Consider the following 16,013-nt stretch of genomic DNA (forward strand, 5'->3'; position numbering starts at 1 on the left):
TTAAAATAATACAATAATATTAAAATTTCGTTTGGTGTTTTAACTAAGCAAGTAATATGAGTTTCATTAGTTTCTTCCGTCCAAAAAAACCAGTTATAACGTCTGTATTTTTAAAAGGTCCAATAGAATATTTGGGGACCCCGATAGCTCAGTTGATAGAGCACTCTCTTTATACGCAAAGGGCCAGAGATCGATCCGGGTGCAGTCGATTTTTTTCTGAATCCCTGTCTACTCAGCAATGAATGGGTAGCTGAGTTTGTTAGATCTGGCGAAAAGTCACCATCGACCCCTCTTATCACCTCATCACCCCCTCTTATTATAACTTCACGTCTCTCTCTCTTACTCTTCAATGCTCGCTGCCCTCTAATGTGTGTGTGTGTGTGGGGGGGGGGGGGGGGGGGTAGGAGTTGCGTGTGTGTATCAACGCCACGAACAACTCGATCAACGCCTTGGGCGATGCCATTATCTCCGTTAATGGGGATAAATTTCAAATTTTATTAAATTATCGAAGTAACAATGAAGTACGGTGAGCAAATAAAGAAGGCATCACCCCTCTTCTCTAATTAGGTTACAATTTGAAATGAGTGTGACTACTCCGTGTGTTTTACTCCTGTAGGCCACGGTTTTCATCGTGTAGCGGTCTTTAACGGTTCAAGAATGAACGGACCGGTCGAGACCGGTCCTTGCGGTCTTCATTTCCCAAGGACCGTAGGACCGTGGTCCTTAAGCTTGCCAAGGACCGCCCCGCACTACTAAACAAGCCCTGTCTCCCAGGGGGTCCAGCTGAAAGGGTCTCTGATGGCCAGACATTAAACAGAGTGGTGTTGAGAAAATAGGAAGCATAATCCAATTTGATAGATTATTATTGTTACCAACATCATCATCATGATAATCATCATTACCACCACCACCACCACCACCATCATCATCATCATCTTCTTCTTCTTCTTCTTCTTCTTCTTCTTCTTCTTCTTCTTCTTCTTCTTCTTCTTCTTCTTCTTCTTCTTCTTCTTCTTCTTCTTCTTCTTCTTAATATGTTTAAATACATAAATCAAGAAAGAAAGAAAAAATAAATAGATATATAAATAAATAAATAAATAAATAGAAAAAAAAAATATAAGTAAATAAATAAATTAATTAATTCATAGATAAATAAATAAATGAATAAATAAATGAATAAATAGATAAATGAATGAATAAAGTAATGAATGAATTAATTAATTAATTAATTAATTAATTAATTAATTAATTAATTAATTAATTTAATTAAATGAAATCAACCTAGCTGTCAAAGGGGCTGTGACTGTGAACTTCATACCTGAGTTTTCCTTTCCTGCTATTCAAATAATTGGCATCCGCCCCTTGGACAAGACAACAATAATCCAAGAGGCGGGGGGGGGGGGGGGTTTACAAAAGGGCGTGTCTACAGATAATCGGGGGTTGAGTTCTCCGCCAGGCAGGTAAAAACAAAACCAAACAAAACAAAACAAAACAATCCACTTGAGTGTAAAGAAGAATTTACTTGTGCGCTAAGTGGTCTTGTGGGATGACACTCGCTTTCGGATAGAAAGGTCCTGGGTTCGAGCCTCGCTTGGCGCATAGTTGAGTCCTTGGAAAAGGCTCTTTACTCACATTCTCTCGTTGTACTCAGGTGTAAAATGAGTACGTGGCCGTTAACAACGTTGTCTTGTAATATCGCCTAACAGGCGTCATGTTTCGTTCTACATGTTACGTGTTACTGTTGGCCAGGGACCCCTTGTAAAGCGATTTGAGCACGTTAAGTGGATATTGCGCTATATAAAAGCTCGATTTGAATTTACTTTGAGATTCGCAACAGATGCTGTGCGCTTGGCTAAGAAACTCACAACATTGCCATCCGGAAGTATAACGGACAACACACAAAACAATGTGTAACCATGAACGTTTATAGTCTGGTTATTACAGTTTAGTGAGAATTACTCATAAACCGGGATGGCTAAAAAAAATAATTAATAAATAAATAACTAAATAACAAAGACAAAAAAAAAGCCTTTTCATTCATAGCTCCACGCCTATGGAACGCACTTAGTCCTCGGACTTCGGACAAAAATTTATCATCTTTCAGGAAATGTCTGAAGACTGAGTTGTTCCGTGAGGCTTATTTTTTTATGAAATAGGTGTTGTTTCTGTTTTGTTTTTGTATTCATGCTTATTATGTTGTGTCGTGATTTTTATTTTGTTGTTGTTGTTGTTTAAAAAAAAAACATTTTTATTATGTAAAGCGCTGAGCTGCTGAGCACGATTAACGTGGATGTTTAGGCGCTATATAAATTCACTATTTAATATAGTATTGACTATTTTACTATTTACACAAGGTATGGATCGAGTCTACCGAAAGAGTGGTTTTACACTTCCAATGAGATTGGAACCAGGTCGTTTCTTTCTTCTTCTTTTTTTATCCCAATGTGAGAGCTTGAGTTATCATTGTGATGCCCAAGATTTTCCGTTCTGCCGTATTGACTAAGAAAAAAAAACATGTTTAAAAATTTGGCCAGAAACTCGCCCTTCAAATATCGATCGACTTCGCGAAGTCCCAGGTTTGAGAGTTTTTGCCAAGATGAGGGTCATTTAAATCGATCGATATTTGAAGGACGAGTTTTCTGGTCAAATTTTTAAATAACGTTTGTGGGGTTTTTTTTTTCTTAGAACGGCATGGCAGCGTTGGCTTGAGAATATTTCAGTAACAACTGGATTCAATAGTCTGATGTCACGCCACCCGGCAACGGTGGCCATCTTGGTTCTCAACAAAGAAAATCATTGCTTTTTAATCTTCATGCTGGCTAGAACTTTTCATATGCCTTGTGATCAGAATGTCTTAAAGTCAAAACATGATCAAATTTATGTTTTTCCCCCCCTCTGGATACGCTTTTATGCTCGCCGGAGAAATATTTCATACGGTTCCGCCATTGTTCCGATAGTTTAGAGCCAGTGTTACTAAGTTACGATGCGTCATTAGGAAGGAAGTGACGTTACTACTGTTGAAGAGTATTATGAGTCCACAATAATTTAGGTTATGAGACCTACAAAATCGTACACGTCGGGATGATAGGAACTGGAACGGTGGGTCGGTGGGGGCATCAGACACAACCATTTTACACAATCACACAGAAACTACTACACACATCCATCATACCAATTACACACAACAACACTGATTACCTTTTTACACAGTCATACAGAAACTACTACACACATCCATCATACCAATTACACACACTGATTACCTTTTTACACAGTCATACAGAAACTATACTACACACATCCATCATACGAGGTGACCTACATACAATAATTAATACCAATGTAATTCGAATTCGGAGGTGAGTGGGGGTGGGGGGGGGGCCGCACATACCAAAATGCAACCTGTCATTTCCATACGGTATGACATGAGCTTTTATATAGCGCAATATCCACTAAACGTGCTCAAAGCGCTTTACAAAGGTTCTCTGACCAACAGCAACACGTAACATGTAGAGCGAGACATGACGCCTGTTAGGCGATATTACAAATTTTTTTTCGGCGGAGACATCGCTGTTAACGACAAGGTACTCATTTTACAGCTGAGTACAGTGAGACATGGTGAGTAAATAGCCTTTCCAAGGACTCAACTATGAGCTGAGCAATGCTCGAACCCCAGACCACCAGACCACATAGCCGCAATCGAAACTAAGACGAATAACACGTGGGACATTTTAATTTTTATCTCCTTCAGAATTTTGATTCTGTATTCTTGATAAAACATTCATAGGTAAGAATAACTAAATGAAGCATTTATAAAGCACACACTTCCACTCAAAGGTGCTCTTGGCGCTATGTGTAAGAGAGAACGAAGTTGACATCATTCAAGTCTTTATTATTGTCTTTTGCCATCCGCGTTTATGAGTAATTCTCACATAAACTGTATTAATCAGACTATAAACGTTCAATGTTACACAGAGTTGTGTGTGTTGGTCCATATATTTCCGGATGGCAAGTATGTGATTGACTAAGAAGCTCATAGCATTGATCAGCTTAGTCCTAAGCAAAAAAATCGGTACTTTTTATTCTTCATGCTGGCTAGAACTTGTTCACATGTCATGTGATCATAATGTATAAAAGTCGAAACATGATTCTATTTATGTTTTCCTCCTCTGGATACACTTTTATGCTCACGGAGAAGTATAATTTCATAAGGACGTCCGCCATTGTTCCGATAGTTTAGAGCCAGTTACTAAGTTATCATGGGTCATTACGAAGGAAGTGACGTCACGACTGTTGAAGGCCATTGAAATAACGAGTTTTCAGACCAAATTCTAAAACATTCTGGGTTTTCCCATAGGACGGCAATGTAGAAATACATAGATGTTAAATGTATCGACCGGCTATGGATTTTAACTAATATAGGTTTGTTTGTTTGTTGTTGTTGTTGTTGTTGTTGTTGTTGTTGTTGTTGTTGTTAGGAGATTTAGCCCGAATCCTTCTGTACTTGGTATATATATAATAATATATTTATTTTGTGTTGTGTGTGTGTGTGTGTGTGTGAGTGTGGTTTTTTTTTCCTTTATTTATTTATTTATTTAATAAGTTGTTGTATTCATTTTTGTTGTTGTTTTTACATGTTTGTTCCCCAACCCACCGCTTCTAGCAGCTTCGTATCATTTTGACTTAGACTTGTATCATGAGACACAATATGACAACTCTCCGTCACCAATTTCTGGACTCACATTGTGTCCGTCAATAACACACTCAATCCTAGAGATTTTTGCTACTTTTCAAAATTGGAAAAAAAATGTATTAAAAATGAACATGTACATAGATAGTTTTATTCAACTATCATTAACATGTAAAAACTAAAAACATTAACTTTGATTCTACGTCTATAATTTGTCTCAGAAAATGTAATAAATAGGCATGGGTAAAAGTAACCGGGTAAACTACGGATATAGTCGCTGTTAGGGTTGAGTGAGTTAACTACGGATTAGTCGGTGTTAGGGTTGAGTGAGTTAATACGGATATAGTCGGTGTTAGGGTTGAGTGAGCTAACTACGGATATAGTCGGTGTTAGGGTTGAGTGAGTATCAACACATTACACATTGACGTAGTTCGATAAAATAAAACACACGTTTTTAAATTTTGACCAGAAAACTCGTCCTTCAAATTAAATATCGATCAATTAAAATGACCTTCATCTTGTCAAAAATTCGAAAACCTGGGACGTCACGGAAGACTGGAAAGGAAGTCCCAGGTTTGAGAGATATTGAAAGTTGAGGGTCATATTAAAATTAAACAATTAACTTATCGATGTTTGAAAGAAAGGACGAGTTTTATTGCCAAAATAGTAGACATGTTTTGTTTTTACAGCACACGGGAATAAAACCGATTACAGTAAAGTTACTCACCGATTTCTTCATTCGAAGACACTGTGATTGCACTTAACACACTAATTATTATTTTCGTTGAAACTGTATGACATCGTCACTTTAGTACACATCAAAACAAACACACCGTCTCTTCATCCAACACACTACCGCACGAGGTGCTCCATCGTTGTACCCAGTCCAGACGACAGCCGATCAACTCACCCGGCTGGATTTCACCTTTTGCCTTTTACTCGGCGAGATTAAAAGCCGGGGGTGGGTTGGTTTTTTGTTGTTTTTTTTTAGGTTTTTGGTTTTAGTCTGTTTTCTATTTGTTTTTTGTTTGTTTGTTTTTTTTTTGTTTTGTTTTTTTTTTTAGTTTTTTTGTTTTTTTTTGTTTTTGGGTTTTTTTTTTTTTTTTTTTTTTTTTTTTTTTTTTTTTTTTTAATAAAAAGGGGAGGGAGGGGGGTCTGTTGTTTTGTTATTGGTTGAATTTTGCTTGTTCCTGTTTTGGTACGTTTTGCTTTGTTTTTTGTTTTTGTTTTTCGTTTGTTTTTTGTTGTTTTTTGTTGTTGTTTTTTTTTTGTTTCTTGTTTTTTTTTTAGGGGAGAGGGGGGGGGGGGATGGAGGGGATTGGCATGATATATTTGTTTTCTCTGGGACTTTTTGTTTTGTTATTGTCGTTTTTGTTGTTTTGTTTTTTGTTTGTTTGTTTTAGTGTGTTGTATTTTGTTTGTGTGTTTGTTTTTTGTTGTTTTTGTTTTGTTTTTGTTTTTGTTTTTTTTTTTGGGGGGAGGGTGGGGGGGTCTTTTTTTTTTTTTTTTTTTTTTTTTTGTAGGTTTTTATTTGGTGTCGGGGAGAGGGGTTATGGAGTTATTTGTTTCTGTTTGTTTTGATTTTGTTTTTGTTCTTTTGTTTGTTTGTTGTTTGTTTTTGTTGTTTTTTTTCCTGTGCTTTATGCTACTAAAATAGTTATGCCACCTTGTGATTTAATATATACTCATGAATAGTCCTTCGTAGAGTGGAAAGTGTCACGTCACGGCTTTGCTGCGTTTTAGAAGGAACGAAAAGGACGTCATTCAACTCATTGTTATTGATTTTAGCCGTTTGTCTGAGTAGTTCTGATTAAATTAGATCAATCAGATTTATAAACGTTAAAGTTAATCGTTTTATACACGTCAAATCTGGCTAGCGGATGTTGCGAATTTTGTTTTTTGTTTTTTTTGGACCTTGAGGTGTGTTCCTTGAAATCCCCGGTTTTAGACAAGTTGTTTAAATCCATCGATCGATATTTGAAGGACGAGTTTTCTGGCTAAATTCTTAAACACGTGTTGTTTTGTTTTTGTTTTGTTTTTTTCAGAGTAACTGGTTACAGAACAAAACACGCTTGTCTCTGTGAAGTTTTTGGATTTAACTAAAATCTCAAACGGTAACTTTAATATTGAATTAACCAGTAGATTTTTGACCAATCAAAATCATTGAATTTGTGACACACCTTCACGCGTGCTCGGACAAACATGGTTGTTCGTTTTTAAACAATAACGCGAATGATCTCTCTCTCTCTCTCTCTCTCTCTCTCTCTCTCTCTCTCTCTCTCTCTCTCTCTCTCTCTCTCTCTCTCTCTCTCTCTCTCTCTCTCTCTCTCTCTCTCTCTGATCATTATTATTGTTTATATACCACAAATGGGTGACGGATTATCACACGGTTTTCATAGTCATAATTGTTTAAGTTTACACGTAGTTTTCTGTATTGGTTCTATTGATCAAGAGGTAGAACAGTGGGTATTTTACTTAGACACATACCATCGATAGTAAAGCCCGCGTAGTTTTGCTATGTATGCCAATCACTGCTATTGTTTACATTCTGACGTTGTCCGAGAGGTGTGGTTATCTCGGTGTCTATTTCCTGACCTTATGGCGCCTTGATGAAATGAGAGCGATCTATAAATTCAGGTTTTCGTCCAACCGAGTCATCGATCACATGATATGTTGCTGTCTAAGGATTGGACATTTCTTAATAAATGTAAACACGCTGCTTTGATTATGAAAGTTGTAAACATACACATGTGTCAAGCAGAACAAAATGGCCAATTGTGATATTGGATTGTGTGGCGGGATCTGTGGTTTTTATTGTGGGTTCAAGTCCAACCGATAGCTCAATGGTCTGGATTCGACTAGTATGCGCGCTATGGCTCTCGTTACCAACTGCGCCACTCAACCTACACCACAAACGGCTCAGGTTTAATCTAGGAGTGATTAAGAATAGCCTTATGGTCCCTTATAACTTAATTGTATTAATATCAAGTGAGTCAAGACAATAGTAACGCCCAATACAATAATAACAATTCTATACATAAAGTTTAATTAGATTGTTACAGGAAAAGATAGAAAGAATAAGTATTTATTTGATATCAGGAAGAATAGCTCTAATTGAGTGGATCTAATTTATTATTTTTTTATCTATTGATTTATTTATTGATTCATTTATGATTGATTGATTGAGTTACTTTCTAATCATCTGTGCCTGTGGAAAATACATTTGAAGTAAGCCCGTTTGGTTTATCTTTATCCTTCCGGCTTGCTTGATTGAGGCAAATGTATCAGCTAGTTCCAGGGTTGGCTCTAGCTTGCAGGGTTTTCTGGACTTCACAACAGTGTGTTGTAGTTATGGACTGGCATCAGGGGTTTACCACTATGCAAGGACTGGGAGGCAGGGATTCGGCACGGGCTGGGTGCTTCAAGGACAAGGACCTTCAATTAAGAATGAAAACAACAAGGTCTTAGAGCCAATCGAGTTTGTCTTTCGCCACCGGATCGTCCTTGAGCGACACATCATAATAGCCTTTATTTGCCGACAAAGGCAGGGAGAAGCAGTAACTCCATGATAACGGTAGTTATTACATTTGTATCAAACATCAACTGACAGTCGATACATGATGAGAATTTAACAGGGTTGTGTCCCTGGTATTTCTTAATTTATTTTTATTAATTATAATTGAGGTTATGATGTGTGGCCGGCGATTAGCGGTAGGGTACAGACATTCAAGCAATATACATATTGAATATAAATGAAATAATAGTATAGATCATAAACAAATGTTAACTATAGTATAAGATACACATATAGATATAGTTTTGTACAGGTATTCCAACTTACGGACATCCATGGAATAGCACAATTAAAATATATACACAAACTATAATAGTAATAATAGATTAAATTGAATTCACAGTAATATCTCGTTCCACTTTGAATGTTAACCAATAATTCATTTTACCTTCAGCCGAGGGAAGAAAAACTTTTACAAGTTTGAAATTGGAGGGAAAACTCTTCTTTCTTGGGCTTCTTAGCGTGTGTGTGATTCGATCCAGAGATGAATTTGATTTTGTGAATTAAAGGAGCGCGTCTGAATTATGGGAATAGCCAATCAGAACAATGTTCCTGTTTTAGATAGCCAATGATATTCAGATTCTTTGGTAAGAAAGAATAACGGAGAGCTTAGAACAGTAATTGCAATTTTAGCTACTCTTGAACGAGACAAGAACCTCAGGCCATATGCACGTTAGAGTCTTGTTTGGAAAGGGTAATTAGCAGGGGAATATGAATACAATGCGCAGACAATTTGAACAGGTAGGTAAGCCTTTAGCTGAAAGTGAGTGTTCCGTTATACAATCTTATTGACCAATTTTTCCGTTAGCAAAATTTAGAGCTTTATTGGAGAAAAGACTGTCCATGTTTTGGGCATTTTAACTGGAGGTGTTACTCTGCCTTGGCAAATATATATCGATTTGAAGTGGTTTTGAATGAGACGCTGACGAATGATAAAGAAATCACGCAGTGAAAGAAAATCGCTCTTCACAGGTATGACACTCCATGCATCTATGTGGTCTAGTGGTATGACACTCCATGCATCTATGTGGTCTAGTGGTATGACACTCAATGCTTCTATGTGGTCTAGTGGTATGACACTCCATGCATCTATGTGGTCTAGTGGTATGACACTCCATGCATCTATGTGGTCTAGTGGTATGACACTCCATGCATCTATTAGGTCTAGTGGTATGACACTCCATGCATCTATGTGGTCTAGTGGTATGACACTTAATGCATCTATGTGGTCTAGTGGTATGACACTCAATGCATCTATGCGGTCTAGTGGTATGACACTCAATGCATCTATGTGGTCTAGTGGTATGACACTTAATGCATCTATGTGGTCTAGTGGTATGACACTCAATGCATCTATGTGGTCTAGTGGTATGACACTCCATGCATCTATGTGGTCTAGTGGTATGACACTGAATCCATCTATGTGGTCTAGTGGTATGACACTCCATGCATCTATGTGGTCTAGTGGTATGACACTCAATGCATCTATGTGGTCTAGTGGTATGACACTCAATCCATCTATGTGGTCTAGTGGTATGACACTCCATGCATCTATGTGGTCTAGTGGTATGACACTCCATGCATCTATGTGGTCTAGTGGTATGACACTCCATGCATCTATGTGGTCTAGTGGTATGACACTCAATCCATCTATGTGGTCTAGTGGTATGACACTCCATGCATCTATGTGGTCTAGTGGTATGACACTCAATCCATCTATGTGGTCTAGTGGTATGACACTCAATGCATCTATGTGGTCTAGTGGTATGACACTCCATGCATCTATGTGGTCTAGTGGTATGACACTCCATGCATCTATGTGGTCTAGTGGTATGACACTCAATGCATCTATGTGGTCTAGTGGTATGACACTCCATGCATCTATGTGGTCTAGTGGTATGACACTCAATGCATCTATGTGGTCTAGTGGTATGACACTCCATGCATCTATGTGGTCTAGTGGTATGACACTCCATGCATCTATGTGGTCTAGTGGTATGACACTGAATGCATCTATGTGGTCTAGTGGTATGACACTTAATGCATCTATGTGGTCTAGTGGTATGACACTCAATGCATCTATGTGGTCTAGTGGTATGACACTGAATGCATCTATGTGGTCTAGTGGTATGACACTCCATGCATCTATGTGGTCTAGTGGTATGACACTCCATGCATCTATGTGGTCTAGTGGTATGACACTCAATGCATCTATGTGGTCTAGTGGTATGACAATGAATGCATCTATGTGGTCTAGTGGTATGACACTCAATGCATCTATGTGGTCTAGTGGTATGACACTGAATGCATCTATGTGGTCTAGTGGTATGACACTCAATGCATCTATGCGGTCTAGTGGTATGACACTGAATGCATCTATGTGGTCTAGTGGTATGACACTCCATGCATCTTTGTGGTCTAGTGGTATGACACTCCATGCATCTATGTGGTCTAGTGGTATGACACTCAATGCATCTATGTGGTCTAGTGGTATGACACTGAATGCATCTATGTGGTCTAGTGGTATGACACTCAATGCATCTATGCGGTCTAGTGGTATGACACTCAATGCATCTATGTGGTCTAGTGGTATGACACTCCATGCATCTACGTGGTCTAGTGGTATGACACTCCATCCATCTATGTGGTCTAGTGGTATGACACTCAATGCATCTATGTGGTCTAGTGGTATGACACTCAATCCATCTATGTGGTCTAGTGGTATGACACTCAATCCATCTATGTGGTCTAGTGGTATGACACTCAATCCATCTATGTGTAATAGAATGACCCTTCTATCTAATGTTATTTGATTTTGTACTCTATTACTCTTTACTACTTGTCGCTACCATCACTATTTAATTGTATGCAAATGCAAGTAATGCAAGACTGTGTGCCTCTGTGGTTGATATCAACATTCCTTTACTCGTGTGTGTTACCATGACCAATAGTACACTGTGTGTTGTGTGTTAAGCCCTTACACAGGTAGTCTCTCGATGTAGTGCTACTTTTATCTTCGGCTGGGTGTGACTTCTGGCCTGATACTATATTTTTTTTGTGTGCTTCCTTTCATCACTTCACATCGTTATAACTTCATTTTAACAACTATGATCATTCACAAATTTATTTCACTAATTCTGGCAAATCATAGCTTTTTAGCCACATAACTTGTCATCTAAATCTACTTTGTTCTTCTGTATACTTAATAATTGTTACTTAAATATTTCATACAGCCATAACGTTAACGCCTTTGATTACTAATTACGAGCTAAACATTTACTCTTTAACTCTGCAATTCACTATGATTGATTTTGTAGCATAACTCTTTAGTTTAGACTTATTCGTTCCTTCATACATGTCCCATGTTATTTGCATTAATTTGTTTAAATCATGAAGATGCACACAACTCGATCGAGTTTACTCACTTCAGTCTACGCATCACTTTACCTGGACCAGTGACGTAGGTGCTTTCCCTGACGTCCGCGCTAGATCTATTTTTAACTGCTATAGCTAATATGAGATTATTCTGCCATTGATTCTTTTCATTCATTCATTGATCCATTCATTGCTACACGCCTATAGAATACGATACAAAAGAATGATCTGTTCCATTGTTCCTGAATAAAGACTTCATCATTTTACATCCTGGCCTTTGTTGTTTGATCGCCTCCACTACCCTGGAGTGGATGGGCTAGGACTCGGGTAGACTATGGTGTCTCCGGACTTGACTGTGGTGTGTGCTCCTCGCTCATGAAATCAACTCCCTACTTCTACTTCTGACACATGAAGTCATGCTACTATCACTAACAGTAGTACTAAACTGTCACTTCATTGTCTCGATCTATCTTCCTCACTTGAGCACCACCGCCGCAGTTACAGTCTGGAACTCTTAAGTCGACCCCGGGACCGAATCCATCCACTCCCACGGCCTCTACACTCTGCCAATACTACTACTACCACTCGCCGGCATCAACTACCCGGTTGTCTCCATCAGTATCACACTCGCCGGCATCAACTACCCGGTTGTCTCTATCACACTCGCCGGCATCAGCTACCCGGTTGTCTGACTCTATTACAAATTTGGCGCTGCGAGCAGGATCTCAATTTCAGAAGCCACAGCCTTTTGGAGACCTGCTTATTTATTCATCAGTCAGACATCCGCTTGGAATTGGAACGAATCTACACTCTCGCTGCCAGTCCCTGTCCACCAACCTCGATGTTTTATTGCGACAGACGACAATCGACGTCAACTTGCCACTCGGCCCCTTTACAGCCGAATTTATAACAAGACTGCCGCTACCGGCTACCATACACGTCGAGTATCCTGTCCAACCCGAGATGACCAGTGTGACTGCCAAACCCGAGAGGACCCATGTTCCTGAGCCCGAGATGCCCGTGTACCTGTGCCCGTGATGACCCGTGTCTCAGTGCCCGAGATGACCCATGTGTCTGTGCCCGAGATGACAGTGTGCCTGTGCCCGTGATGACCCGTGTCTCAGTGCCCTAGATGACCTGTGTGTCTGTGCCCGTGATGACCGTGTGTCTGTGCCCGTGATGACCGTGTGCCTGTGCCCGTGATGACCTGTGTGTCTTTGCCCGTGATGACCTATGTGTCTGTGCCCGTGATGACCTGTGTGTCTTTGCCCGTGATGACCCGTGTGCCTGTGCCCGTGATGACCTGTGTGTCTTTGCCCGTGATGACCCGTGTGCCTGTGCCTGTGCCCGTGATGACCTGTGTGTCTTTGCCCATGATGACCCATGTGCCTGTGCCCGTGATGACCGTGTGCCTGTGCCCGTGATGATCGTGTGCCTGTGCCCGTGATGACCTGTGTGTCTGTGCCCGAGATGACCCGTGGGTCTTACCAACGTGAATTAACCAACCAGATGGAGCCTCGTCCCTATTACTGCCATGCAACTATCCAAAGGCATCGTCGTCAAGTGGTGGCCGGTGTTCCTAAAAGTCGCGTCTGTGAAAGTGAAACCACGTCACAGTATCCCGCCTGCACACATATGCCCAGACGACGTCACGCCAAATGCAAGGATCTGCCTGAGTTTGACCACTACGTTGGTGAGATAATCCATGTTTTGTAGGATTCTCATGTATATTGATTCAATATCTCGTTAGTTCCCATTAATTTTGCAATAATATGCTCGTGATTCATAATGAAACATACAATGTAATTATGGAATGTTTAAACTATTGCTTATAATTATAGTAGTGTAGTTCTTTCTACCTTTACCGCTAACAGGCGATGTCCACTTAATATTTCCATGTCTATATTCGACATGAGCCTCCTCATATTTGAGACGTTCGTATTTCAAGTTTTAACGCTTTTCTCATCTTATACTTATACCGCTTTGCTGAAGCGACGTAAATTTACATTGATTGCATTTCTTTCAAGTTGAATTCGCACATTGAATCCTCTCTGCCTAGTTGACCGTTGATAATTAAATAATTTGTTCTATGAGGACATAGAACGGTTCGAGTTGGGGGATATGTAATAGAATGACCCTTCTATCTAATGTTATTTGATTTTGTACTCTATTACTCTTTACTACTTGTCGCTACCATCACTATTTAATTGTATGCAAATGCAAGTAATGCAAGACTGTGTGCCTCTGTGGTTGATATCAACATTCCTTTACTCGTGTGTGTTACCATGACCAATAGTACACTGTGTGTTGTGTGTTAAGCCCTTACACAGGTAGTCTCTCGATGTAGTGCTACTTTTATCTTCGGCTGGGTGTGACTTCTGGCCTGATACTATATTTTTTTGTGTGCTTCCTTTCATCACTTCACATCGTTATAACTTCATTTTAACAACTATGATCATTCACAAATTTATTTCACTAATTCTGGCAAATCATAGCTTTTAGCCACATAACTTGTCATCTAAATCTACTTTGTTCTTCTGTATACTTAATAATTGTTACTTAAATATTTCATACAGCCATAACGTTAACGCCTTTGATTACTAATTACGAGCTAAACATTTACTCTTTAACTCTGCAATTCACTATGATTGATTTTGTAGCATAACTCTTTAGTTTAGACTTATTCGTTCCTTCATACATGTCCCATGTTATTTGCATTAATTTGTTTAAATCATGAAGATGCACACAACTCGATCGAGTTTACTCACTTCAGTCTACGCATCACTTTACCTGGACCAGTGACGTAGGTGCTTTCCCTGACGTCCGCGCTAGATCTATTTTTAACTGCTATAGCTAATATGAGATTATTCTGCCATTGATTCTTTTCATTCATTCATTGATCCATTCATTGCTACACGCCTATAGAATACGATACAAAAGAATGATCTGTTCCATTGTTCCTGAATAAAGACTTCATCATTTTACATCCTGGCCTTTGTTGTTTGATCGCCTCCACTACCCTGGAGTGGATGGGCTAGGACTCGGGTAGACTATGGTGTCTCCGGACTTGACTGTGGTGTGTGCTCCTCGCTCATGAAATCAACTCCCTACTTCTACTTCTGACACATGAAGTCATGCTACTATCACTAACAGTAGTACTAAACTGTCACTTCATTGTCTCGATCTATCTTCCTCACTTGAGCACCACCGCCGCAGTTACAGTCTGGAACTCTTAAGTCGACCCCGGGACCGAATCCATCCACTCCCACGGCCTCTACACTCTGCCAATACTACTACTACCACTCGCCGGCATCAACTACCCGGTTGTCTCCATCAGTATCACACTCGCCGGCATCAACTACCCGGTTGTCTCTATCACACTCGCCGGCATCAGCTACCCGGTTGTCTGACTCTATTACAAATTTGGCGCTGCGAGCAGGATCTCAATTTCAGAAGCCACAGCCTTTTGGAGACCTGCTTATTTATTCATCAGTCAGACATCCGCTTGGAATTGGAACGAATCTACACTCTCGCTGCCAGTCCCTGTCCACCAACCTCGATGTTTTATTGCGACAGACGACAATCGACGTCAACTTGCCACTCGGCCCCTTTACAGCCGAATTTATAACAAGACTGCCGCTACCGGCTACCATACACGTCGAGTATCCTGTCCAACCCGAGATGACCAGTGTGACTGCCAAACCCGAGAGGACCCATGTTCCTGAGCCCGAGATGCCCCGTGTACCTGTGCCCGTGATGACCCGTGTCTCAGTGCCCGAGATGACCCATGTGTCTGTGCCCGAGATGACAGTGTGCCTGTGCCCGTGATGACCCGTGTCTCAGTGCCCTAGATGACCTGTGTGTCTGTGCCCGTGATGACCGTGTGTCTGTGCCCGTGATGACCGTGTGCCTGTGCCCGTGATGACCTGTGTGTCTTTGCCCGTGATGACCTATGTGTCTGTGCCCGTGATGACCTGTGTGTCTTTGCCCGTGATGACCCGTGTGCCTGTGCCCGTGATGACCTGTGTGTCTTTGCCCGTGATGACCCGTGTGCCTGTGCCTGTGCCCGTGATGACCTGTGTGTCTTTGCCCATGATGACCCATGTGCCTGTGCCCGTGATGACCGTGTGCCTGTGCCCGTGATGATCGTGTGCCTGTGCCCGTGATGACCTGTGTGTCTGTGCCCGAGATGACCCGTGGGTCTTACCAACGTGAATTAACCAACCAGATGGAGCCTCGTCCCTATTACTGCCATGCAACTATCCAAAGGCATCGTCGTCAAGTGGTGGCCGGTGTTCCTAAAAGTCGCGTCTGTGAAAGTGAAACCACGTCACAGTATCCCGCCTGCACACATATGCCCAGACGACGTCACGC

The 16,013-nt window shown here is 40.4% G+C and overlaps 1 protein-coding gene across 2 annotated transcripts in view; it reads right to left on the reverse strand.

Annotated features, from left to right (window-relative positions):
• The window catches only part of LOC144972232 (transmembrane channel-like protein 7), an 81,762-nt gene extending 76,166 nt beyond the window's left edge, over positions 1 to 5,596 (reverse strand). For both annotated transcript variants that reach the window (XR_013645315.1, XM_078913269.1), the window contains exon 1: positions 5,418 to 5,596. The gene's annotated coding sequence lies outside the window, so the exon portion shown is untranslated. The remainder of the gene's footprint in view (positions 1 to 5,417) is intronic.
• Positions 5,597 to 16,013: the final 10,417 nt, after the last annotated feature.

The sequence above is a fragment of the Berghia stephanieae genome, chromosome 5 (assembly GCF_034508935.2).
Source record: "Berghia stephanieae isolate SIO BIC M18660-M18661 chromosome 5, UCSD_Bste_1.3, whole genome shotgun sequence".
NCBI classification, from domain to species: domain Eukaryota; kingdom Metazoa; phylum Mollusca; class Gastropoda; order Nudibranchia; family Aeolidiidae; genus Berghia; species Berghia stephanieae.